This window comes from Lathyrus oleraceus, chromosome 5 (assembly GCF_024323335.1).
Source record: "Lathyrus oleraceus cultivar Zhongwan6 chromosome 5, CAAS_Psat_ZW6_1.0, whole genome shotgun sequence".
Classification (NCBI taxonomy): domain Eukaryota; kingdom Viridiplantae; phylum Streptophyta; class Magnoliopsida; order Fabales; family Fabaceae; genus Lathyrus; species Lathyrus oleraceus.
Genome location: NC_066583.1, coordinates 45,614,702 through 45,627,660, shown reverse-complemented (window position 1 = coordinate 45,627,660; position 12,959 = coordinate 45,614,702).

Below are 12,959 nucleotides of genomic sequence, written 5' to 3'. Positions count from 1 at the left end.
GAGATGGATGTAACACCAGCGATTAGCATTCTGTATCCTCTTGTTGTGTGCTTGGAGTCCGATGTAAGTCCAGCGATTGGCATTTGGTTTCCAGTGTGTGCGTGTTTGGTTCGGAGTCTGATGTAAGTCCAGCGATTGGCGTTCGGTTTCCATGTTTGCCTGTTTTGTGTGGATTTGACGTAAGTCCAGCGATTAGCAGTCGGTTTCCTGTGTGGTTTTGTTTGGCGTGCGTTAGCCGAGCTACGGGTGCTCTGATTCTTCTATAGTCCGAGAAGATACGTATGCATAGGATGCGACATCCTAGCGAGCACGTTTCCCCTAGTCCCGAACTACGTCGAATCTGATGTCTGTGCCTGATAGACTACGTAGGCCCAGGATGCGATATCCTGCCGAGTTAGTTTCTTTTGTCGTTTCTCTTTCAGCCAGTGTTTGATGTTTGTTTGAGCAGTTTTTAGCAACCTTTATCCTTCCTTTTGTGCGTGGATCCCGTCGAGTACGACGGATGCGTAGGGGTGCTAATACCTTCCCTTCGCATAACCGACTCCCGATCCCATCTCTTTGGTCGCGAGACCATGTCTTTTCCAGGTTTACTTCGAGCGTTTCCTTTCCCTCTTTTGGGATAAATAACGCACGGTGGCGGCTCTGTTGTTTCGTTTTCCCGCCGGTTTTTCGCATAATGCGACAATTGGCGACTCTGCTGGGGACAAAGAGAAGTTGACCTTCTGCTGGTCCATCTTCCCTAAGCGAGTCTCTCCTAGCGCTCTCTAGGTTAGGGTTTTGGTTGCTGTTTGCTGTTATTTATTGCATTCATTTATTCATTGTTTGCATTTATGTTTGCATTAATGTTTGCATTCATTCATATTCATCTGTGCTGGCTGTGTTATGTTTCTCTGTGGGGGTGGGAGTTACTCGAGGTAAAAGGCCCAATACCCAGGCTATGAGTGAAATCTAGGAAACCTAGGAATAGAGTGATTCATGGGAAGCGGGTGGTATGCGCCACTTAGCGGAACATTGATATCACGAGCAGTTCAGACCCTGATGGGATATTATCGTTACATACTTCGGGTGTGTATATGATGATATTCTGTGAAAGGTTATTTATGCTGCATTTCTCTCGACCTTACCCTGGCCTAGATGACACCCGTGAGTGGGAAGGGAATGATCATTATTACAGGTACAGTTGGTGACTTGTCGGTGACTTGTTGGTGACTTGTGATCCTATTGGTGACTCTTGGTTCTTCAGATGACAGTTTATCAGATGACTTTGGGTTTCAGATGAATTCTGGTTCCGAGTTCAGGCCGAAGCTTCGATCCTGTGTTCCGAGATGCACAACCTGCCAGTCTTGTCTGCATCATGTGCATCATAGCATGTTTATTTTCAAAAGATGCGCAATGAAAAAGAATTGAAAAAAAAAAAGAGAAAAAAGCTAATATCTGCATGCATATCATTTCTCAGGTACATTCCAGAGTCTATTCACTGATAGAGATGGCAACAGTCCCAGAGCCGATGCTTCGCTTTTCAGGATTATCAGTTGGCGCCTACCCTCGAGGAGTACTCCATTCTGTTGAATGTTCCTATCCGGTATCAGGTTCCTTTCTTGGACGTGCCTAAAGAGGTTGATTTCAGATGTGTCTCCAGAGCTCTCCATTTGGGTATCAAAGAAGTCAGTGATAATTGGAGATCCAGTGGGGATGTTGTGGGTTTGCCTTTGAAGTTTATGTTGAGGGTAGCTAGAGAAGAAGCAGAGAAGGGGAATTTGGAAGCTTTTCATGCTCAGTTAGCCGTCATGATCTATGGGATTGTCTTGTTTCCGAGTATGCCCAACTTTGTGGACTATGCTGCAGTCATCATCTTTCTCGGAGGAAACCCGGTTCCTACTCTGTTAGCTGACACTTATTATGCTATTCACAGTAGGCATGGTAAGGGTGGAGCTATCAGGTGCTGTCTCCCGCTTTTGCTCAGATGGTTCATGTCTCTCCTGCCAGTCAGTGGACCTTTTGTAGATGCTCAGAGCACTCATAAGTGGACTCAGAGGGTTATGTCTCTTACTTCATATGATATCAGATGTCAGTCTTACCGGATGAATGTGCGGGATGTCATTATGAGTTGTGGAGCATTCCGGAATGTGCCACTTGTAGGGACTAAGGGTTGCATCAATTACAACCCGGTTCTTTCTCTTCGCCAGTTGGGGTTCGTGATGAATAGAAGACCACTTGAAGCTGAGATAGTTGAGAGTGTGTACTTTGAGAAGCGAAGCGACCCTGTTGGGTTGGAGCAGATAGGAAGAGCTTGGAAGTTTATTGGTGTTAAGAATGGAGCTGTCTTAGGGAAGAAGTTTGCCATTGCTATGACAGATTACACTGATTGGGTGAAGAAGAGAGTGGAAACTTTGTTGTTGCCCTATGATAGGATGAATCCGTTGCAAGTGCAACCACCGTTGATTCTTGATGAGAACGTACTTGCTGAGCAGTACAAGAAAGCCCTGATGGAGAATCGCCGATTGAAGGAGAAAGAGCAAGATGCCCAGATGGAGTTGTACCAAGCCAAAGCTGATAGGTTGAACTTGACTCATCAACTCAGAGACCTCCAGAGTATAGATGCTGGTGGAGTAAGGAGCAAGAAGGGATCTTATGAAGAGATGGAGAACTTGCTGAATGCAGAGCACAGAGAGTGTTTGAGGCTGCAGAGAATTGAAGCCAGTTATCAGAAGAAGATTAGAAACTTCGAGAAGCAACTCAGAGACAAAGACATCCAGTTGAAGAAGGAAGTTGACCTGAGACATGCATCAGAGAACCAACTCGGAGCAGAAGTTGTAGAGCTTAGAAGACAGTTGAAGGAGAAGATCACTCCCTTGCCAGAATGTTCAGAGTGTGACCTGTTGATAGACCGGTGTCACTACTTGAAGACTCTCATTCTTGGAAGTCGTTTGTCTTAGCTTGTATTCCTGATGTTTATGTTGAGAATCACCCCCAGGCTTGTTGGGTGGGATTCATCTGTTGTACTCTTATCCATTGGATCTTTGTTGACGTTGTTGTATGATCCATGTTGCTCATTTATAGATGAGATTGTTGGTTTCGCTCTGTACTCCTTGCTCTTGTGTATGTTGTTCCTGTGCTTCTGTGTTGTTCTTGTTGCAGGTTGTCATCTTTCGAAGATGAATCAAGCTCTTTGAATGCCTGAGAAATGAACATATCATGTGCATCATATGCATTAGCATCATACTCATATCATATTGCATAACAGGTGTTCTTGCTTGCGACTTCTCACTCTGGTTCCTGTGTCAGGCAGGATAGCTGATCGAAGACCGCACCGGTATTCAACCAGACTCAATCAACAGAGAAGTATGGACCAGGTTCAGGCAGAATTAGCTGAGATGAGGGCGAACATGGCCCAGTTTATGACGATGATCCAGGGTGTTGTCCAAGGGCAAGAGGAGTTGCGTGCCTTAGCCCAAAGACAAGAGACCGTGATTCCGCAGTCCAACCGAGCGTCGCCGGTGGGTGTACCTGTTCATGAGAATGATAATGTTGCTGCTCCCGCCAACGACTACGCTGTAGGTGATGAGTTGAGGGGAATCAGAATCAACGGACAGCCTCTTGCTGCAGAGACTGTTAATGCCAGAGCTACCCGGGCTCCAGTTTGTCATCCTGCTCTGATTGTCGACAGACAAGAGGACATGTTCACTTTGCTTAATGAAGATGATGAAGTTGCTGGAAGAGTCGAGGATAGGGACCGTAAGGTTGATGCCCTTGCTGAGAAGATAAGAGCCATCGAATGTCAGAATTCCTTGGGTTTTGATGTGACCAATATGGGTCTGGTAGAAGGGTTGAGGATCCCTTATAAATTCAAAAGCACCCTCTTTTGACAAGTACAACGGTACTTTTTGCCCTCGCACCCATGTGCAGGCTTATTATCGGAAAATCTCTGCTTACACCGATGATGAGAAGATGTGGATGTACTTTTTCCAGGACAGCTTATCTGGGGCTTCCTTGGACTGGTACATGGAGCTGAAGAGAGATTCTATCCGATGTTGGAGGGATCTGGGTGAGGCCTTCTTGAGGCAGTATAAGCATAATATGGACATGGCGCCGAGCCGGACTCAGCTGCAGAGTCTATGTCAAAAATCTGGAGAGAGCTTCAAGGAGTACGCCCAGAGGTGGCGTGAATTGGCTGCTAGAGTACAACCCCCTATGCTGGAGAGGGAGTTGACTGACATGTTCATTGGTACTCTTCAGGGTGTTTTCATGGACCGGATGGGAAGCTGCCCATTCGGTAGTTTTTCAGATGTGGTTATCTGTGGGGAGAGGACAGAGAGTCTGATTAAGGCTGGTAAAATTCAAGATGTGGGGTCCTCGTCTTCCAAGAAACCTTTTGCTGGGGCACCTCGTCGGAGAGAGGGTGAAGCCAGTGCTGTGCAACATGGCCGAAGGAGTGTGAATAGAAATCAGTATCGCCAGGTTGCTGCCGTAACAATTCCAGCACCTCAACCACGTCAACAACCGCAACAACAGAGAGTTCAACAACCAATGCCGCAACAGCAACAACAGCAGCAACATCCGTATCAGCCGAGGCAGAGGATGCCTGATAGACGTTTCGACCCTTTGCCGATGACCTATGCTGAGTTACTACCTAAGTTGCTCAGACTAGGGTTTGTTGAATTGAGTACTATGGCGCCGTTGACAAAAATACCACCTGGGTATGATGCCAACGTGCGTTGTGACTTTTACTCTGGTGCACCGGGGCACCACATTGAGAACTGCAGGGCTTTTCATCATAAAGTCCAGGACCTAATTGATGCTAAAACTATCAATTTTTCTCCTGTGCCAAATGTTGTAAATAACCCCATGCCGCCGCATGGTGCGCACCGAGTGAACAGTATCGAAGGGGCAGAAGTTGAAGATCTGGTTGTCAGTTTCGAAGATGTTCAGACTTCTTTGTTGGTTGTGAAGGGCCGTTTGCTGAATGGGGGTGTCTACCCGGGCTGTGACCATGGTTGTGTTGATTGTGCTGAATCCGAGAACGGTTGTGATCGATTGAGGGCTGGTATCCAGGGTTTGATGGACGAATGCAGTTTGCAATTCAGTCGGGCCGTTAGAGATCGTGGGTCAGTGTCAACTGTCACTATCTACTTCAAACCATCTGAAGGTCGTGGTCAGAGGGTTGTTAGTGCGCCTACAACAAGTGGTACGCCTGTTACCATTTCTACACCTGAAAACGCCAGTAATCCGACTACTATTGTTGCTCCGGTCAGAAGGGCTGTTGACAGTAGGGCTGTGCCATGGAAATATGACAATGCCTACCGCAGCAACCGAAGGGATGAGAATCATGTCAGACCAGTGAATCAGGCGCCCGTGACAATTGGTGTGCCAGTTAGTAATACTCCTGTGGTCGTGAGTCCCGTTGTGGACAATGTTGGTGGACCAGGAGGTTTTACCCGAAGTGGACGTCTGTTTGCTCCTCAACCGTTGAGAGATGCTAATGCTGAGGCTTCTGCCAAGTCAAAGGGCAAACAGGCTATGGTTGATGAGGAACCATCTCAAAAGGAGGTGCCTATGGATTCATTCGAGAAGGACGTGGAGGAGTTCATGAAAATAATCAAGAAGAGTGACTACAAGATTGTAGATCAGCTTAATCAGACTCCATCCAAAATTTCGATACTCTCATTGCTTCTGTGCTCTGAGGCGCACCGTAACGCCTTGTTGAAGATGCTGAATATGGCTTACGTACCTCAAGAGATTTCCGTCAACCAATTGGAAGGTGTGATTGCCAACGTGAGCACCAGGCATGGTTTGGGGTTCACTGACCTGGACTTGACGCCTGAGGGTCGTAATCATAATAAGGCCTTGCATATCACCATGGAGTGCAAGGGTGCTGTTTTGTCTCACGTGTTGGTAGACACTGGCTCGTCGCTGAATGTGTTGCCCAAACAGATTTTGAAGAAGATATCTGTTGAAGGGGTTGTGCTCACTCCGAGTGACCTGATAGTTCGTGCATTTGACGGATCCAAACGTTCTGTTTTTGGTGAAGTCACCTTGCCAGTGAAGATAGGTCCGGAAGTATTCGACATCATCTTCTATGTTATGGACATCCAGCCCGCTTACAGTTGTTTGTTGGGGCGTCCGTGGATTCATGCAGCAGGGGCAATTTCGTCGACTCTCCACCAAAAGCTCAAGTATGTCTGGAACGGTCAGATTGTGACCGTATGCGGTGAAGAAGATATTCTGGTGAGTCACCTGTCCTCTTTCAAATATGTAGAGGTGGATGGCGAGATCCATGAAACCTTATGCCAGGCGTTCGAGACTGTTGCTCTCGAGAGGGTGGCGTTTGCTGATCCGAAGAAGCCGGGTGCTTCGATTGCGTCTTATAAGCAGGCCAAGGAGGTTGTTGACTCTGGCAAAGCTGAAGGCTGGGGCAAGATGGTGGATTTGCCTATCAAAGAGGATAAGTTTGGTATTGGCTATCAACCTTTACAAGCGGAGCAGGGAGTACAAGCAGGTCCGAGTACCTTTACTAGCGCTGGGCTGATGAATCACGGTGATGTCTTTGCGGTCGGCAGTGAAGATGGTGACAGTGATTGTGATCTCGACAACTAGGTTCGCCCGTGTGCACCAAGGGAGACGATCAACAATTGGACAGCAGAAGATGTGGTCCAAGTTACTCTTCAAACAGAGTAATTTTCTTTTGTTTTTTCATTCTGCACAAAACCCTACGTTCTGCCCAAGACGTAGTGGTTCATTGTAGGGCCTCATCATGTTTTACAATGTTATCATTAATAAAGGACGTTTTGCAAACAATTTTGTGATCCCTGTCTTTCTATTTTTGTTTTCATTTTTCAAAAAAATAAAAATGGCAATGTTTTTGTTTTTGTGCTTTATTGAACTCTTTTTTCTAAAACAAAGCATTAAACATGCAGAAGTGATCTCACGGCATTCACTATGAACAGTTTTGTTATGGCTCAGTATGATTTCAGTAATCCCATCTACCAAGCTGAAGAGGAGAGTGAGGAAGACTATGAACTCCCTAAAGAGTTGGTCAGATTGTTGAAGCAAGAGGAGAGGGTCATCCAACCTCATCAGGAGGAGTTGGAGATTGTGAATCTTGGTACTGAGGACGCCAGAAGGGATATTAAGATCGGGGCTGCTTTGAAGACAGAGGTCAAGAGCAGGTTGATTGAGATGCTGAGAGAGTATGTGGAGATATTCGCCTGGTCTTATCAAGATATGCCTGGGTTGGATATTGATATTGTGGTGCATAGACTACCTCTCAGAGAAGATTGTCCTTCGGTCAAGCAGAAGCTTCGCAGAACGAGTCCTGATATGGCTGTTAAGATCAAGGAAGAAGTTCAGAAGCAGTTCGATGCTGGTTTCTTGTCTGTGACAACTTATCCCCCGTGGGTGGCCAACATCGTTCCAGTGCCGAAGAAGGATGGCAAAGTCAGAATGTGTGTCGATTACCGGGATTTGAACAGAGCGAGTCCGAAAGATGATTTCCCATTACCTCACATTGATGTATTGGTGGATAACACAGCTCAATCCTCGGTATTCTCTTTCATGGATGGTTTTTCTGGGTATAATCAGATTAAGATGGCGCCAGAGGACATGGAAAAGACGACATTCATTACACCTTGGGGCACGTTCTGCTATAAGGTGATGCCATTTGGGCTGAAGAATGTCGGTGCTACCTATCAGAGGGTTATGACGACTCTCTTTCATGACATGATGCACAAAGAGATCGAAGTGTACGTGGATGATATGATTGCGAAGTCGCAGACAGAAGAGGAGCACCTGGTTAATTTGCAGAAATTGTTTGATAGGCTGAGAAAGTTCAAACTGAGGCTGAATCCGAACAAGTGTACGTTTGGAGTGAGATCTGGGAAGCTGTTAGGCTTCATTGTCAGCGAGAAAGGGATTGAGGTTGATCCAGCAAAAGTCAAAGCTATTCAAGAAATGCCATATACTACCTTAGCAAAAAGTTTACCGACTGTGACATCAAATATTCACAGCTTGAGAAAACTTGTTGTGCTTTGGCCTGGGCTGCTCGCCGACTGAGGCAATATATGTTGAACCATACTACCCTGTTGATTTCTAAGATGGATCCACTGAAGTACATCTTTGAGAAACCGGCTCTCACCGGACGTGTTGCCCGTTGGCAGATGATTTTAACAGAATATGATATCCAGTACACGTCGCAGAAGGCCATCAAAGGTAGTATTTTGTCAGACTATCTCGCCGAACAACCGATTGATGATTATCAGCCTATGATGTTTGAATTCCCTGATGAAGACATCATGTATCTGAAGATGAAAGATTGTGAAGAGCCTCTTGTCGAGGAAGGGCCGGATCCTGATGACAAGTGGACATTGATGTTTGATGGGGCTGTGAATGTGAACGGTAATGGCGTTGGTGCAGTGCTTATCAATCCGAAAGGGGCTCATATACCTTTTTCTGCCAGATTGACTTTTGACGTCACAAACAATGAGGCTGAGTATGAGGCTTGTATCATGGGGATAGAAGAAGCCATTGATTTGAGGATCAAAACTCTTGACATATTTGGAGATTCAGCTCTAGTGATTAATCAGGTCAATGGAGATTGGAATACGAATCAGCCGCATTTGATTCCTTATAGAGATTACACCAGAAGAATACTGACGTTCTTCAAGAAGGTGAAGTTGTATCATGTCCCCCGGGATGAGAATCACATGGCTGACGCTTTGGCTACTTTATCTTCTATGATCAAAGTTCATTGGTGGAATCATGTGCCACATGTTGCGGTGAATCAACTCGAGAGGCCTGCGTATGTGTTTGCAGCCGAGTCTGTTGTTGATGAGAAGCCGTGGTACTATGATATCAAGAACATCCTCAAGAGTCAGGAGTATCCTGAAGGTGCGTCAAAGAATGACAAGAAAACCCTGAGAAGGCTGGCTGGAAGCTTTTATTTGAATCAGGACGATGTGCTGTATAAGAGGAACTTTGACATGGTCTTACTCAGATGCGTGGTTAGACACGAAGCAGACATGTTGATGCAAGAAGTGCATGAAGGTTCGTTTGGTACCCATGCTGGTGGTCATGCAATGTCCAGGAAATTGTTGAGAGCCGGTTATTACTGGATGACTATGGAATCCGATTGTTTCAAATACGCTCGGAAGTGCCATAAGTGTCAGATTTATGCTGATAAGGTGCATGTACCACCGAGCCCTCTGAATGTCATGAATTCGCCTTGGCCATTCGCGATGTGGGGCATTGATATGATAGGGAAGATTGAGCCTACTGCTTCTAATGGACATCGCTTCATCCTGGTTGCGATTGACTACTTCACCAAGTGGGTGGAAGCAGCTTCCTATGCTAATGTTACCAAACAAGTGGTTGCCCGGTTTATCAAGAAGGAAATCATCTGTCGTTATGGGGTTCCTGAGAGAATCATCATTGATAATGGTTCGAATCTCAATAACAAGATGATGAAAGAGCTTTGCAGAGATTTCAAGATTGAACATCACAATTCTTCTCCTTACAGACCAAAGATGAATGGTGCTGTAGAGGCGGCAAACAAGAATATCAAGAAGATTGTGCAAAAATGGTCGTTACGTACAAGGATTGGCATGAGATGCTGCCTTTCGCTTTGCATTGGTACCGTACCTCAGTACGTACGTCGACCGGGGCAACCCCGTACTCCCTTGTGTATGGTATGGAAGCAGTCCTACCTGTTGAAGTGGAGATCCCTTCTCTGAGAGTTTTGCTGGATGTCAAGCTTGATGAAGTCGAGTGGATTCGAACAAGTTTTAACGAGTTGAGCCTTATCGAAGAGAGACGGCTAGCAGTTGTGTGCCATGGCAGCTGTATCAGAGAAGGATGAAGAGAGCCTTTGATCAGAAAGTGCATCCTCAAAGCTATCGAATCGGTGATTTAGTTTTGAAGAGGATCCTTCCTCCTGGTACAGATAACAGGGGCAAGTAGACTCCTAATTATGAAGGTCCATATGTTGTGAAGAAGGTTTACTCCGGTGGAGCCTTGATGCTTACAACTATGGATGGTGAAGATTTTCCGTCCCCTGTTAACTCAGATGTAGTCAAAAAATACTTCGCATAAATTGACCCGCTGGACAAAAAGAATAAAAGAGTCCAGGCAAAAAAGGGCATCCCGGCGAACCAAAAAAACAGAAAGAAAAGGTTCGGGCAAAAGTTAGGGATAAAAATGAAAAGAATTTGTACACCCGGTAAGTCGAAAACCCGCAAGGGCGGCTTAGACAAAAATGGGTATCCCGGTGGATTGAAAACCCGAAAGGGCGATCCAGGCAAAAGAGGGATTAAAGCGAAGACTACAGTCTGAGTTATCTGTACTTCATCGCGCTTCGTCGTCTGCCATCTCGAAAGATGTGATCGGTCCAGTCATTCTTCTCAGAAAGCAAGGAAGTTGGGAGGAACAACTGATGATCTGTGAGTTATAACAGAATTGGGAAATAGTGGATGTCGTGGTCACGTTGCCATTAGGATAGATTTTTTTCCTTTTGTGCGCAATTACCTCTTTCTAGGAATTGCTTCCCAATGTATTCGCCTTTTCAGGCCCTTTTTCAATCAATAAAAGTCGTTATTCAGATAAATAGCTCTCTTGTTTTTATTTTACTATTTTGTTTGCAAAAACGTCCGAATTTTTGATAAACATTGCATATAAAAACATGAAGGCTAAACAATAACATGCAGAAAGAGGAAACATTTGAAAATCATTTTGAATGTTGAGGACACTTGAGCGTATTTTGTCCATGCAAACCCCACGGGACATGTGTGTTGTGCTGTTTTGCAGGTTGTCATCTGTGAGGGCGATTCCACAGCAGACATTTCCCAAGCAAGTATAAGAGCTTTCAGAGCTATTCTCCCCTGCAGAGACGCCTTTGGATAGTGCCTTCTATCCCCAGCAGATCTAAGAATTGCCTATCCCCAGCAGGCCTGGAAGTGGGTTTATTCCCCATCGAATATTTCCCCAGTTGAGATCCCCACTGAGCTGGAAGGATGTTGTATCCCCAACGGAGGTGTCAGTTGGAATGGTGTTATTCCCCAGCAGTTGGGTTTGAAGTACGGTCATCCCCAGCGTGGTCGTGTGCGTTTTTTCCCAGCAGGGTTGTGGATGTCTTTCTCCAACGTGGTATGGTATATTTCTTTCCCCACCATGGTATGCTTTTCCTCAGAAAGGATGTGGTCCGTCCCCACTGAGTTGGAAGGATGTTGTATCCCCAACAGAGTTACTTTCCCCGACAGATCTCCCGAGCAGAGGTTTGTGTTGATGGTTTTCCCAAGCAGGTTCCCCGAGTGGATCAGGTCCGATGAAGATTATCTCCAGCGGGGCTTATCCTACCTGTGGATTGACGGCTCTCCCCAGTGAAGTCGCCTGGTTTATTCCCCAGCGAGTTGCCTTGTTTAGTCCCCAGCAGAGTCGCCGGTTTTCGCGTAATGCGACAAACATATAAGAAGTTTTACACTCCCTCACCTTCCACCTTTTGTTTCTATAAACCTCCATTTCCATGTTAATACCAATTTAAAAACTATTGTGCAAACATTCTCATTTCTTTTCAAATTAGAAACCCAGGCCTTAAGCCTTTGACTTTTCAAACTTCATTTTCTTAATACTTCTTTGAATTGAATTCTAATCATACTTAGACCATCTTTTGTGAATAAATTCTAATTGGTTAATCCAACTCATTCAATGATTTTGTGGCTTTGTCCATTCTTGATAAGTTTTCATACATTAGCCATAGGTTTGATTTATCCTAGTTGGTTGATGTTAATCTCACCTTTTTGTCCTTAGTGATTGAATTGTAAAACTTCCTTGCTTATTATAGGGTTAACCCCTCACTAGCAAGTTGAAGCTTTTCTCACATGGTGGACTTGTTGTTTGCATAAGGTTAAGTTTTCTCCCGTGGATAACGAAAGACCTTAGGGCTTTTGTTTTAAAATGAACCCACTCATATTTTTGGAAATCTTTTAGCCGAACTACGGCGTTTTGATCCTTACCTTTCAAGGAAGGTACGTAGGCAACGGGTTCATCCGTTCAAACACAAAAATAATAACTTGTATATTCTTTTCTCATCCTTTCCATCCATGTTTGCACAATAAATATTTCATAAACAAATAACATGTCATACAACAAGTTGTGAAAAGGGCTCCCTAGGAGTACCTAGGACGTTTTGGGTGCCTAACACCTTCCCATTGCGTAATTTACCCCTTACCCAGATTCTCTGATCTTTTCATTAGTTTTCTATGTGTAAAACTTCTTAGGCTTTTGTTCGCTTTTTAGCCATTCCTTTGGATAAATAAAAGTGCGGTGGAGACTCGATTCTTTGTATGCTTTACTTTTGATTTAATCAATAAATCATAAAGTGACGAATACACCGCTACAGAAAAGTGGCGACTTCACTGGGGAATAAAACCTATCCTTGGTGGTTTTGCCTACTTTTCACCCTTGTTGTATGATATTGTTTATTTGTTATATGACATATTTTTGTACAATTTGGGATTATTGTATTGATTGTAATGTTTGAATTGCTTGATATACAATTGTTGTTTGCTTGGTGATCTCAGTGAGATGAGTTCTATACCCGAACTCGAGTGCACCTTAGGATAGGAGAATGGCATAGTCTTGTCGACTGGTGTGGAGTATTCCTTAGGCAGTTGACTTGCGAGTCCATTCACTTGGTGGAGGTCATGTTGGATTAATAATGTCACACAAGGCATTTGTGGTTAGGCATTATTCTTTCAATCATGTGCCTTAGAAGCCAAGGACCTTAGTTTACCAAGCCCATCTTGGCCTATTTTTAGGACGTAGTGCAGAGGTCGTTCAGATGTCAGTTCTGATGCGATTGTTACGCGATACTACACTCATAAGAGTCTCTCTTGAGAATATTTTTGGAATACGAGTATTCGTTCCTCCGATAATATTCGAAAGATGGGACGATGATTATGGGAACCTCTGGT